Source organism: Leptodactylus fuscus, chromosome 10, assembly GCF_031893055.1.
Source record: "Leptodactylus fuscus isolate aLepFus1 chromosome 10, aLepFus1.hap2, whole genome shotgun sequence".
NCBI classification, from domain to species: domain Eukaryota; kingdom Metazoa; phylum Chordata; class Amphibia; order Anura; family Leptodactylidae; genus Leptodactylus; species Leptodactylus fuscus.
In genome coordinates, this window is record NC_134274.1 from 49,762,365 (window position 1) to 49,778,244 (window position 15,880).

Below are 15,880 nucleotides of genomic sequence, written 5' to 3' on the forward strand. Positions count from 1 at the left end.
CCCGAATCAGCCAACTACACACTGATGTTTACAACAGGTTAGAGAATACATTCCACATGAAATATATATTACACATTGCCTATAGTATAGACTCTAACCATCCCGTGACACTTGTGTTTTTTGATACATTTGTTACGGTGTTTGTTTAATATTTATTTGGGTTGCTATTAATGAACCACACTTTTGCAAATCCATAATAATGCATTGATATAGACAAGAATGGATCAATGTGTTTGTGAGCTTAGTATGCAAAGATAGCAGGCTTCCCAGTTACTGCTGCATGTACAGTTTGTGGAATCAATGAGAGGGACATCAAATAAAGCATAGAGATGATTCACTGAGGAGGAATGCAGCGGCTTGTTTTCATTTTGTAACTGCAAAGGGCTTGTTCTCTGTACAAAGAGACTGAAATATTTGATGTTAACCTACTCCTTACCAAGCAGAAAACAGAGGAAAAGCAAAGCCTGGAAATGTCATTAAAGCCAAAATAAAGCCAACAGTTAAATTTCATTGAATAGTATCTTTAAGCACACGGCTGTATTTTATATGGCGCAGCAGAAAGTGGAATAAATTCATACAAGAGAGTCACCTTCATATACGAGCTTACATAACTTATGCAATTGCACTGTGTTGTCTATTATGTGTTCTTCCTCAAGACTAGATGTTTTTACTGTAACAAAAATTATAAAAAGAGGTTGCCTTACGCAACATTTGTTCATACTTCATACCGAGGCAATAGAGCAGTGCCTCCTACATCAGAACCCCTCTATTAGGTGGAACAAAGATAAGCTACAAAGCATCGCTCTCCAATGGGATGCCCCATCATGCCAATACATTACATAGACCTAAGGAGATCAAAGAAGTCTATTCTACTCTATTTAAACATGGTAACACATGACTGCAAGATCAGACACAAAACTTGTCTGTAATCTGTAACCACAGATATGTAGACAAATACAGCACTCTCCAAATGCAATACAAATTTGTGTGTCCATAGTTGCATAAGACATTCACAAACAGAAAAATTTAGGTCTATCTTTTGGTCCATTAGCCGTCATCAGATTATAAGGGCCCGATCACACGCGGATTATGGCAAGTAATCCACATCATAATCCGCCGCTAGAGGAAAAAATAAGCAAGCTGCCCTTTCTTCAGGCGGATTCCGCCTAGCGGCAGCAACCTCCGGAGTCAGTCCATTAATTTGAGCCGACTCCGGAGGAGGAAGCAGCAACCGCGACAGTTGTGGCAGGCGGATTTTGACCCAAGAGTGCCAAAATCTGCGCCCCCCCCCCCAGTAAACTAGCCCTAAAGGGGTCTGCTGGGTCTCCGTCGCGTGGTTTCTGCCACTTTAATACTGAGACAATGCGGAACTTTCCTCCCCACTGATCTTAAATGAAATATGCGGCGGAGTCTCCTGCGCATATGTGAACCTAGCCTAAGCAAGATATTGGTTTCATTTTATATTTTAGATGCATTGTAACAAAAAACAAAAATTGCAACATTTTATATAGCCTTTAATTACATTTTTTATTTATTTATTTATTACAAAAGATATCATCAGTGCACAAGACACAAACACAGAATATAAAGTCAAAATATTACCCAGGCATATGTCAGGCATGTGCCTCAGGCGTGGTCTTACATACTTCTCTCTGAGTTAGTAACACTCTCTCACAAGTAGCCATGCCATTTCTGTTTTTGCAGTGAGTGGATGAGATTTTGTCATGTCTTATTCACATTGCTAGTATTGCACATTTCTGTGAATTTTCTGCATGTAGCTCTGCAGCAGAAAGTCCAAAGCATACCCCACTACAGGTAAGCATACCCTAATGAGGATAGTGACAACTGGACAAGCCTGCAGATTACATTACATTTCTCTGATCTTTACTTTTTGATCCCAATTCTGACCCTAAACTCTGCCTTGTCTCTAGACTCTGCATTTAGCAGAAATGAATATTGTGCACCTTGATTTGTCCACAGCCGAAAGCAAGTTATATTTCAGTGTATGACCTTCAGTGTATGCTAAACTCTTTGGGATTTATTACCTAGCAATTATTTCACTTTTTTGGCTTTGACCTGTACTTTTTCTTCTGACTAAAGCCTAGGCAAATAATCTAAACCTGGGTCTGATATATTCTATACAGGCTCTCTCCTGCCAGTACAAGCCATGATCAACATTTTTTTCACTGTAGTTAATATTTGGGTAGTAGGAAGCGTGCATTAAATATATCCAACCCCTTCTCACTGTGCCAGATCATTGAGCACTTTTGTTTCTTCAAATGGTCAATAACTTTTCATACAACATTCTCATTTCATAGAGCATGTGATTCTAGACTAAACTGTAATGCATACCTCCCAACTTTTGAAAAGTAGAAAGAGAGGAAAAATGTGCGGCGCCCACTTTTATGTTGACTCCGCCCATTCTAATTCATTTTTCATGTGCTCCCACACAGTATAATCCTCCTACAGTCACCCGTAAATTATGTCCCCCCTCCATCTTTCCCCCAGTTTCATATACACCTTTCATCTGCCCCTAGTTTCATGTCCCCATGTCCTCCATCTCTGTCCCCAGTTTCATATCACCCCAGTTTCATGCACCGACAGAATGAAGTGGAAAGACAGCGGACAGAAGCCACATGCTCCAGCATGTTTAAGATGAAGATCCACTGAGTTGGAACGTCGCAAATAAAACGGTGCAAAGGTAGACCATTTTGACACTGCAAATTGGGCAAGGTGTTTTTTGTAGAATAAAAACAGCTGGAATGTGCAGAGACTTTTCTGGCCATGTTAATAAAGGACAAACCACCACATTAAAGGGGCTTTCCAAGCAAGAAAATGTTTGTTTGTTTTTTGTTTTTTTTTAAAGAAAGGTCTGTTAGTTCTATTAATGGGTTAATAAATCCACCTAAATACCTTTAGCAGTGTTTTGAGTGATTATGGTTATCACTGGGAGCTCCTGGCATCTTCTGCATTTGTTTACAGGTGCAGCTTCCTGCTATGTAGCTAGCGTAGCTTCCACACTAGCTCCCTCTCACCTCACTCCTGCCCTTCCTCTCTCCCATACACCCCCTCCCTGTCTCTATAACGATCCCGCTCAGTATTAGCCCCTCTAAGCTAACTCAGCCTACCCCCCGACCCAATTATACTCGCCTCTCTACCTTCCAGGCAGTCTCTTTTCTGACTGCTGGACTGCACAATAGTCCCAGTACTCCTGCGCATTAGAGGTGGATTATCTGTTGCAGAACACAGAGCAGCGCAGGGGCTATTGCATATGCCTGCAGTCAGAAAAGACTACCAGCATGCACAAGTCAAAAGTTTTCTGGTGGGACCTAGTCTTTGCTAGTTTCTCCCCTGGATCTGAGTCATTGAAGAATATGAGAAAGATATAGTTGACAGTCCAGAATGGCCATGTGGTAAATTACATATTCTGTAAGAGGAGAAGGAGGAACACACCAAAGCCTGACTTAATATCATAACTCTTGGATACATCAACCTCCTGAGACTGATATGCACAAGCAAAGTAATCAAAAATGTCATTTTCATTCTCAGAAAGTAGAACAATCCTGCTGTTACTGACAATGCCACAAAAAACTGAAATAGTGATGCTGTTGCCACCCTGATTCTTATTATTAGTACTTGCATGATTGTTTTCTTCCCCCTCCTTTTGCCTATTTTTTTCCCAGTCATTTTTTTTTTTACTGCACATTGTGTATCTATAGAGAAGAGCGAACAGTAAAATATTCAATAATCGTTGCGAATAGCCCCTCAATATTCGACTATTCGAACAAATATTGAACCCCATTATAGTCTATGGGGAAAAAATGCTTGTTTCAGGGGATCCCACTCTTCGACTCAGGAGAGTCACCAAGTCCACTATGACACCCCAGGAAATGATGCCAACACCCTGGAATGCAACTGGGACAGCAGGGTAAGCATGCCTGGGGGCATCTAACATGCCCAAGTCACTATATTACGTCGGGATCCCTCTCAGCTTGCGATATGCGCGAGCTGACTTTTTCCCATAGGAATGCATTGACCAGCGTTGAGTGACCGAATGCCATACAGAGTACAGCATTCGGCCAATCAACGCTGGTTCTGCCGGAGGAGGCGGAGTCTAAGATCGGTCCACAGAAGTCTCCATTCTAGTCCGATCTTAGACTCCGCCTCCTCACAGATGAGCCTCCGGCAGAACCAGTGTTGATTGGCCGAATGCTGTACTCTCTATGGCATTCAGCCAATCAACGCTGGTCAATGCATTCCTATGGGAAAAAGTCAGCTCGTGCATATCGCAAGCTGACAGGGATCCCAACCAGATAGAGCCCCAAAGAGCTGTGTGAGTAACATTCCCCCCCTAAATAAAGGTAATCCCTAGCTAACCCAGCCTGTACATCTATCCCTGTCTCACAGTCAAATAGTTCAAAGTCTCAAATTAACCGAATGTTAAATCCACTGTTCGTATAAATTGGAGGTCACCTGATTTAGCCAGCCAATTACTTTTTCCGATTTTTTTTTCGATGCCTCTGTTGTCGTAGTTCCTGTCCCACCTCCCCAGCGCAGTTATTGGTGCAAAAAAAGCGCCAGGGAAGGTGGGAGGGGATACGAATTTTTAGTGAGTTTGCCTCGGGGTATTTGATTGGAATCGAATACCTCAAACGGCCTGATATTCGATCGAATATCTATTCGATCGAGCAGTGTTCCCTCATCTCTACTTATATACAATATTGATTGGCAACAATTCTAACACAGCGTGTATGCCTTTTTATTTACAAGCAAGAAAAGTCAACTTTAAATGACAGGTTTTTTTGTATTAGATTAGCGCAGACTGTATTTTGGGTGAACAAAAATGCTTAAGAAGCAGATTGTTGTTCTGATTAAAATTCCATCACACTGTCTATTGGGTAAGCAATAAAAAAAAAAACAAGAGTTTTTTTTTTCAGATTAGCTCAGACTAAGGGTGCCTTCACACAGCGTAAGCGTGCCGGTCCTTTAGACACGTATACATGTGTCCGAGTGCGGCGCTTCAAAACAGAGCCCATTGATTTCAATGGGTGCCAATATAAGCGCGCTACCCATTGAAATCAATGGGCTCTGTTTTGAAGAGCCGCGCTCGGGCACGTGTACGCCATGTGAAGGCACCCTAATACTACATCTTGAATAAACATTAACAAAAAAACACTTGAATAACAGATTGTTTTCGGAACATCGCAGGCAAACTCAGAGTTTTACTGTTAGAACAGCAGTATGCATTTAATGAAAAAGAAAAAGTAAACTCTTGCCTGAAAAACCCTTAAAAGATATTTCACTAGGAGGACTGACTAAACATGCAGACAGGAAAGTAGATTGAGAAGTACTTTCTTGTCCGCATGTTATGTGCGGAGATCAAGCGCCAAGCAAACGGGCCCCATTATGGTCTATGGCGTTCGTGCACTTTTACACCACAGCACAGCGCTTTGCACTTGCGTTTGGTATTCCGTTTGGGGGGGGGGGGTGTCTCCATGCAGACTCCAAATGCTAATGTAAATGAGGGCTTAGCTTTTCAGAACATTGCTAAGGTTGAAAGTAACTGGTAAAACCACAGTAAATTTCTGTTTTGGGGGTGGCACTGGGTGATGACCACAAAAGAAAAAAGTGAGCGCCATCTGATGTAGCCCTGCCTTGAGTGCACCAAACAACTTATTTACTTGCATGTGTAATAAAAGATTAATTTCTCAGCAGCAACATTAATCGTTGACACAAGAAAGGTATGTTCACTATGTCACTAACCAGCCCTTCAACAGAATATACGTGAATTATTTTTGGGGTGTTACTTCAGTAGTGGCTTTGACTGTGATATGCTGTAAACCCAGTTAAACAGAACATAAAATAAAGTAGTTAAACAACTGAAGGATGGGCTAAGTACAGTCTCCCATTGCTGAAACCAGATAAACACAGCGTATTCAATAATGTATTTTTTGCCAGAGGCAAGTCCTTTTGCAGCTGGGTGGAATTTTCCAGTATGAATGGTCTGCCCAGCCTGCAGGGAATAGAAGACAATGGTGCTCAAATGTTATTACTCCTCTTGATATCCCAATTATGACAGCTGTGCAAATGTCATGATCTGTTAACATCATGACCAATGGGCATTTTCTGCCGAGGGGCTCAAGGAGGGGCATCACCCTTCACATAAAAACACATCACTGATAACACTGCTGAACAGTTGTGTTTATTTTCTGCCTGGTCCTGAGCTGTCACATTCACGTGATTCAGACTTCACCATGTCTATGTTAAAGAAAGGGGTCGGACTTGATGTTAATACAAGTGACTTAGGTAAGCAACGTTTACTTACAGTATCTAATAGGAGCTGTACAACCAGGGACTTTGTAAAATCCTCTTACTTTACCTATTACTATTACCGCCCTACCTTAGAATGTTTACATTACTGTTTACAAAAACTTTAGCAAAATTCTTCCAACAATCTGGCAAATAATTGTGTATTTTTAGCATAGCTATACACACTAGTATGTGAAATATTTTTTACTTCTGTACTTTAGACTGGGACACCTCTGTATTAGTGTTGACATCACATTTACTGGCTTGAATATTGTGTCTTGTAATAATTCTCTAAGGCTAAGGCCCCACGGTGCGGAAACATAGCTTTCTTTTGTTGCAAATTTTGTTGCAGTTTTTTGAGCCAAAGCCCGTAGTGAATTGAGCAAACGGTAGAAGTATAACAACTTTCTTTTAGCGTTCCTATTCTTTTTGTAGCCATTCTTGGCTTTGGCTCAAAAAACCGCAACAAAAAAAAGCTACTTTTCTGCACCGCGGGGCCTTAGCCTAACAGAGTCTTTAATGTAAAATCTTAGATTCTGTAAGATGTCGAAATCAGTTGTGACAAATGGCACGGAAAGCAGCTCATATACAGTAGATTAATGTTGGCAGGCTACATTGACAGTCTAATATACAGCATATGACACCACCTGTCAAATAGCACTTTTATAATGGCTAAGTGTACACGAGATCTAATGTCTAATGAGGGACCCAAGAAAGGCCCAGGAAACAGCAAGTTTTTTTTTCTCAGATTGCTCAGTTGTGTGAATAGATCCATTAAAGTCTATGAGGCCGAGTGCTGGTGGTTAATACCATGGCTAGCACACGGCAATTGAATCCCGAGCTGTCAGGTGGAAACGCAATAACAAAAAAAAAAAAAAAAACCACTACCATTTATCTATTAAATAGGGGAAGAAAAAAGTTCTTTGCATTTTTTTTCTGCTGTGTTTTTTAGTTGCATTTCACTACGTGGGACCTTAGCCTCAACAATAGAGACTGTGGGTATTACATGCAGTATCAAACATGGGGGCAGTATAGGTTAGTTTCACGACACTGCACAGTTCATGCCTGTATGCCAAAAAATCCAATGCAAACACGTACCAAAGAAGGGGTATTGGTTTGCATCTTTATTTCACAGACATCAATTATAACTCGGCACAAAAGCATGGTAGACGAGACTTCTTCACTGGAAAAAGAACATATACTTTTCGATCAATGAAGTCTGATGTAAACTGATGTAAATGGATGCCTTCTCCATGTTTTTTTTTGGGGGGGCACATTTTTTTTTTTCTAAATGGAGGCATAAACTGTATAGATAAACCTTAGCTTAAGTTGACCATGACCAGGGTGGATTTCCATTTTTCAGACTTAAACCAGAAACCATCTTATTTAGAAAATTCCTTTAACTTATGAACATTTTACAATAAGCTTGTATTTACACATACAGTTTTAATGGCAGTTTTTGATAGAGATTGTTTTAGTCAGGGGATAAATCCAAAAACAAAGGAAATGCATAAGGTAAGACGGATAGGTCTCCATTTTGTTTTGTACTCAAAAAACTATAGTACTGTATCTCGAACTGTCACAAAAACTTAATGTGTGACTAAATCTAACATAAGTCTATATGAAGTTGGATATGTAACTGCTGATATTACGAGCCCTAGATTTATCCTGATCTGACTGGTAGCTAAACCCTAGGGGTTAAATAGTTAACCCTTCATAAGACATTCTGAACTGTCTTGTGTTTATGAGCTGGAGACAAATGTCTAGGTTAGGGTGTGCCCCGAGGATTCACATTTTCTTAATCTGTCTAATACATTTTGATCAGGTAGAACCGCACCTCTGTCTGGTTGAATGGTATTTGTAGCCCATGTCATGCATGTAGGAAAATACAATAGCAGGCACCACACCCAGCAGTTCGGGAAACATTGTACTCATGCACTCAACCACACTTCACTAGGAGATACCGGTTTAACAAAGAATCATTGTTGACCAAAACTGACGTTCAATTATGTACAATGTAATGATGTTGATCTAATATTTTTTGGGCTTTCAGCCTTCAACTGTCTATAGAAACCATCAAACAATTGTAGGGTATTGGGTATTAAATATATCGTGAACTTCTATTGCAGTCAAACAAGGAAAAGGCACTGTCCAGAACACTGCTAACCAGTGTGTGCAAGAAGGTCAGAAAATTGCTCAAGAAGGTCAGAGAATTGCTGAAGAAGGTAAGAAAACGCTGAATGGGTACCCAAATGCCCTCCAAACTAGAAAGGGTGATCTGGGTCTAACTGTGAGACAACAATAAAGCACATGAAGATCATCTGTACGGTTGACCCGATCTTGAGATTTCAGGATTATTTTTAAAATCCAAAGCCGATCCCGATCGCGAAATTTGCTTGATCGCCGATCGGGATCCGATCGTTTCCGATCCCGATTGCTCAACCCTAATCATCTAGTGAAAAATTCAAGAATTTTTGACATATTAGCCAAAGAAACACTGCTGCAAAGTACAGTTGATAACAGTTGGCTTCATATGACTCTTCCCCCACCCCATAATCACAATAATCCCCATACATTTTAGACAGGTGGAGGGGACAAGCTGAAATCTAGACGCCAAGTCTTTCTTCCCTACCTATATCTGCCATCAGATAATAGTTGGGAGAGCCACATATACTTTAGATGACCAGAAGGTCCTAATGTTTCCCTCCATGGTGGCTGCTGTCAGGGTGACTGGTTGACCCAATATACATTGCAAGATGTGACCTAATGTTATCTAATATTTCATAATAATCCTCTGACATGTCATGGTTATCCTCCTCTATTGCGTAGAAAACATGCTAGTAATCCAGGCAACCGTCACTATTAGGCCAGGTTCACGCGGAGTATTCTGGCTCGTCATTTGGTACGTAGACGGCTGCAAAATAGCGTCTACGTACCAAATGACGAGCCAGAATACTCCGTGTGAACCCGGCCTTACAGCATCAAAAAGGATCCAGCTAGTTATTTGTGGTACTTATCATACCTGACAACTATCTTTAGGGTCATTTCACACAGGGTTTTTTGGTCAGGATTTTGAGGCCATATCCGCCTCAAAATCCTGACCAAAAAGACCGCTTCCATTGAAATCAATGGGAGCTGGTCAGTTCTTTTTTTTCTGGGAGCCGTTTCTTCTGGCTCCCGGAAAAAAGAAGCAACATGTTCATTCTTCAGGTGGCGTTGCCTCGCAATTCGGCCTGAAGACACTCCCTCCTCCGGACTAGGACCATTCATTGAGCCTAATGCGGAGCGGAGTGCGCGACTGGATGCCGGTGCAGTGGCATTCAGTCGCGGATACCCATATGAACTTACCCTTCCACTCAGATACCAGTTCAGACTTCAGCTGCTCAATAACCTTTTATTTTCATTTCTACACCAGCCATAGACAAAGGATGCAATGCTGCTAAAGATGCCGGACACAAGGCAGTCGATCACGTGAAGGGTGGATGCAAGCATAAGTGAAGATCCAAGCAGATGATGTTACAAAATTCCAGAAATTTCTATTTTATTCTCTTTAATAATGATTAAATAAGATTATATGATTGATTATCTAATGTATATTTCTACCAACACCCCTAAACCTATCATGTCCTAAGTAACTAACTGCAATAAAAATTCTTGAAGAACAAAAATTATTTATTTTTACAGCACCGGCGATAGCGATGACATATAGCCTCCTAAAACCAAGAGAACACCCACCTAGTCAAAATTGCAACTATCTAACACGGAGTGACCATGATAAAATAGTAGTCCCAGAATTTTTACCTTTACCATTATCCACTAAGAAATGTCAAAATGTATTAGGGTGCATGCACACTACGTAACGCCGGGCGTGTATGAGAGCCGTACACGCCGGCATTACGGCAGACTGCCGAACACTTCCCATTCACTTCAATGGGAGCGCTCGTAACAGCGGCGTTTACGAGCGCTCCCACTGAAGTGAATGGGAAGTGTTCGGCAGCCCTGCTGTAACGCCGGCGTGTACGGCTCTCATACATGCCCGGCGTTACGTAGTGTGCATGCACCCTTAGAGCGGGGCAACACAGTGGCTCAGTGGTTAGCACTGTAGCTTTGCAGCACTGGAGTCCTGTGTTCGAATCCTGCCAGGAACAACATCTGCAAGGAGTTTGTATGTTCTCCCCGTGTTTGCGTGAATTTCCTCTCATTCTACAAAGACATACTGATAGGGGGAAAAAAATGTACATTGGGATCCCTATATGGGGCTCACAATCTACATAAAAAAAAAAATTACTAGAGCTCAGTAGAATTTAGATCACACATGCTGTTATGAAGATTTTGCAGAAAGAAGCCAATAATAAACCAATTTTAATAAGTACTTATATGTGTGTTCGAGAAAACAAAGTTACCCGAGGGTACACATTTGTTTAATAGTGAATTCCGGGTTCAAAATATTAATGGTATAGCCCAAGGATTAGTATGAGTACATTGGAGATCCAATGAGCTATTTGGAGAGGGGGGGTCACAGAATTCTTGGATATGCACAACCTCTTCATTAGAGATGAGCGAACACTAAAATGTTCGAGGTTCGAAATTCGATTCGAACAGCCGCTCACTGTTCGAGTGTTCGAATGGGTTTCGAACCCCATTATAGTCTATGGGGAACATAAACTCGTTAAGGGGGAAACCCAAATTCGTGTCTGGAGGGTCACCAAGTCCACTATGACACCCCAGGAAATGATACCAACACCCTGGAATGACACTGGGACAGCAGGGGAAGCATGTCTGGGGGCATAAAAGTCACTTTATTTCATGGAAATCCCTGTCAGTTTGCGATTTTCGCAAGCTAACTTTTCCCCATAGAAATGCATTGGCCAGTGCTGATTGGCCAGAGTACGGAACTCGACCAATCAGCGCTGGCTCTGCTGGAGGAGGCGGAGTCTAAGATCGCTCCACACCAGTCTCCATTCAGGTCCGACCTTAGACTCCGCCTCCTCCGGCAGAGCCAGCGCTGATTGGCCGAAGGCTGGCCAATGCATTCCTATGCGAATGCAGAGACTTAGCAGTGCTGAGTCAGTTTTGCTCAACTACACATCTGATGCACACTCGGCACTGCTACATCAGATGTAGCAATCTGATGTAGCAGAGCCGAGGGTGCACTAGAACCCCTGTGCAAACTCAGTTCACGCTAATAGAATGCATTGGCCAGCGCTGATTGGCCAATGCATTCTATTAGCCCGATGAAGTAGAGCTGAATGTGTGTGTTAAGCACACACATTCAGCACTGCTTCATCACGCCAATACAATGCATTAGCCAGTGCTGATTGGCCAGAGTACGGAATTCGGCCAATCAGCGCTGGCTCTGCTGGAGGAGGCGGAGTCTAAGGTCGGACCTGAATGGAGACTGGTGTGGAGCGATCTTAGACTCCGCCTCCTCCAGCAGAGCCAGCGCTGATTGGCCGAATTCCGTACTCTGGCCAATCAGCGCTGGCCAATGCATTCTATTAGCCCGATGAAGTAGAGCTGAATGTGTGTGCTAAGCACACACATTCAGCACTGCTTCATCACGCCAATACAATGCATTAGCCAGTGCTGATTGGCCAGAGTACGGAATTCGGCCAATCAGCGCTGGCTCTGCTGGAGGAGGCGGAGTCTAAGGTCGGACCTGAATGGAGACTGGTGTGGAGCGATCTTAGACTCCGCCTCCTCCAGCAGAGCCAGCGCTGATTGGCCGAATTCCGTACTCTGGCCAATCAGCGCTGGCCAATGCATTCTATTAGCCCGATGAAGTAGAGCTGAATGTGTGTGCTTAGCACACACATTCAGCTCTACTTCATCGGGCTAATAGAATGCATTGGCCAATCAGCGGTGGCCAATGCATTCTATTAGCTTGATGAAGCAGAGTGTGCACAAGGGTTCAAGCGCACCCTCGGCTCTGATGTAGCAGAGCCGAGGGTGCACAAGGGTTCAAGTGCACCCTCGGCTCTCCTACATCAGAGCCGAGGGTGCGCTTGAACCCTTGTGCAGCCTCAGCTCTGCTACATCAGAGCCGAGGGTACGCTTGAACCCTTGTGCACACTCTGCCTCATCAAGCTAATAGAATGCATTGGCCAGCACTGATTGGCCAGAGTACGGAATTCGGCCAATCAGCGCTGGCCAATGCATCCCTATGGGAAAAAGTTTATCTCACAAAAATCACAATTACACACCCGATAGAGCCCCAAAAAGTTATTTTTAATAACATTCCCCCCTAAATAAAGGTTATCCCTAGCTATCCCTGCCTGTACAGCTATCCCTGTCTCATAGTCACAAAGTTCACATTCTCATATGACCCGGATTTGAAATCCACTATTCGTCTAAAATGGAGGTCACCTGATTTCGGCAGCCAATGACTTTTTCCATTTTTTTTCAATGCCCCCAGTGTCGTAGTTCCTGTCCCACCTCCCCTGCGCTGTTATTGGTGCAAAAAAGGCGCCAGGGAAGGTGGGAGGGGAATCGAATTTTGGCGCACTTTACCACGCGGTGTTCGATTCGATTCGAACATGGCGAACACCCTGATATCCGATCGAACATGTGTTCGATAGAACACTGTTCGCTCATCTCTACTCTTCATGGTTCTTGTGAATGGGAGAAAGCTGCAATAAAATGTACAACCGCTGTTAAACCTTGTTAAGACTGTAAACTATGCGAGAAAACAATACTCCTTAAACACTGACAACTGAACAGTAGGGGCACCTCCCGGTGCAAAAAAACTTCCGGGGCTTCAAATTTTTACTGCCCCTCCCACCTTCCCTGATGCTGGGAGCTATGCAGCGGAGGTATTCGATCGAGTATATTCGCTCATCTCTTCCGACTGCACATGCGTCCCATTTAAAGCCTGAAGAAGCCATCCGAAGAGCACATCGCGGAGAGGGCGTTCCAGAGGAAAAAGAGGCCGTCGCTGGAGAGCTTTTTCGCAGCAGTGGGGACGCTCTTAATGCTGTTTGAGTGCTGGGGACCGCCCCCAGTGCTGCAAGAAAACTAATTTGCATACCGATGAAAACCAGGATATCTACGGCGGTGCGGAGAAGACATTTAAAGGTGGGACCAGAATAGCCTTTCTTAAGGCTATTCTGACGTGTTAGCGAGAAAAAAAATGCAGTTTTAATAATTGAATCCCTTTAATGTATAGATATCGTACACAGACTATGATCTGATACTGCTATTGGTAGGCCAACCAAACTAGGCAGACTTTTTGAAGGTCAATCAAAAGAACACCAGGGGGCGGCATAAGTATACAGCAGCAATATCTAGGCAGTGGAGCATTTTGTAAAAATTATTATTCCAGTTGCACAACATATGTTTTATTTCCTATAACAGTAAAATGGAATACGGATTTATGCGTAAGACCCCTCGAAATACAGTACATACACAAGTTCTGTCCTAAAAAAAAAAAAAAAAAAAAAAAAAAAAAAAAGGAAAACGTATGAAATCTACACAAGCTTGTGTTTGGTACGTTCCACTACTACAACATAAAATAATCAGAAGACGCAATACATCCTCAATATAAAAGACACAAACAAAAATGCACAGATCTATGCCTTAGGCTGGTCTTACACGGCCTTAATGTAAGTCTGCAAATGGTCTGCAATTGAGGGTTTTCAATTGCAGACCATTTGCGGACACATTATAGTCAATGCAGCCTCTTACACCACTATATATTTTATCCGTGATGTGGCCGGGCCGCAACCGAGGTCCGCAATTTATATCAGATGTCCGTAATGGTCGTGAATTGCAGCACTGCACGGACTCGCCCATAGAACTCTATGGGCAAGTGCGGACTCACCCATAGAACTCTATGAGCGAGTGCGGCAGTTTACGGGCGTCTGCGGTGACTATGTTGCTGAAAAGCAACTTGTGGACTGTAAAATCATTACGGCTGTTTAAGACCAGCCAAAGCCCTAAAAATCCTAACACTCCTATTCAGAAGAATACTTGATCCAAGCCCTAGTGCACAGCCTATACCAGGGCCCCTTCATGTATGAGTTCTAGGACTGGCAGCAACTTCTACAACCAACATCATGTAGACCATTTTTGAAATAGAAAAATTATTTTCGTCTTAGATAAAATCAACGATTTTAGATGTGAAAAAAAAAAAAAAAGAATACCGTACTCACTGAAATGATTGTCTTCCGAATCAACATGTCCCATCAAGTGTTGAGTTAAAGATGTGACATATCCAGGGACATTGCTGCTTACACAGGAACCAGCTGCAAAATGCAAGGGCAAAAAAAAAAACAGAAAGTGGTCAGATTTATTATTAAAATACATATTTGATGGGGTTTCCACACAGACATAAATAAAAATTTGTAGACAATTCAGTTAATCATTTTAGTAAATATAATTACGGTAAGAGTCTTGTGTCTTCATCGGTTGCCAATGGTTACGACCATGAATGCAGGAACAGTCTATGGTCTTGGACTGGTTAGAAATTCATTGTGGCTGGGTTATCTTCTCATACATTTAGTGTCTGTGCCTAATAAGAACATTGTTCATGGCTGGAATGACCATTGAATGATTTCCAGACCACTGAAAGCTTCTCCATTAATGGATATATCCATTGGCAACCGATTAGGACAAAAGACTGTCACCATTAAGATGGGTAGAGAAAATCTTTCAGCAAAATTTTTAATTGAATGAATGGTCATTCACACCGTGCCCGTGATGCATAGGCCCAGGAACTGACATACTACATGTGCAGTCTATTGTGGGAGAACGGCAAACAAAGCACACCATGGAAATTTTGGGGCCCTGCCCCCCATTCAGGATGCCAGTGTGTTACCACAACCATTTTTGTGATATGACAGCACACAAAATGCCCACATCACCTATGAAATAACAGACCTGTGGATGTGGGAGCATTCCAGTGGGCCCTGGAAATTTGCTCACTTCTTGCAAGAGGTCACCCCTGTTTTTGTGATTCTCCCAGATGCTTCGGCAGAGTTGGCAAGTAAGCGCATGGGATGGGAAAGCATAGCCAGAGGGTACTCGATCCATGCAGCTTTTGTCTCTGTACATGGAGTATTGTATGCTGAAATACACAGCAGCAGCTTGGCAGTCTGGACCAGAAGGAGGGAACTGGAGGATAGGAGTAGTAGTGGTTTTTTGACTCTGATAGCACAACTTCTCTGCATCCACACCACTTTGTGAGTTTACTGGATTTTGTGTTGGTTTCTACAAGAGTGCATTTATTATTAGCACATTTATCTGTTTGGTGACAATTCCAACTGAAGTCCATCTCTCTTTGCAGCGAGCTCTGGTTAGAGCACCTGGGGGTCTGTCTTGGCTCGCAGAGGTGTGCTAGTTGCAGATAGCTGTCTCTATTGCTCGAAGTTATCTGACAATTTCTTGATGTTGCTTTTTATTGTGGCCTTTGATCTAACCATAACACTCTCGATGAGCTTTGGGCTGAATCTTCTCCGCCGGGGCTGTGTAGGGAACCGCAGGGTCTCAGCATGCAGAGACATCTTGCTCTGTCTCTAGCTACACATTACACTATTTAGGCCCCAATGGTTTCCTGGAGACAAAACTCTGTGAT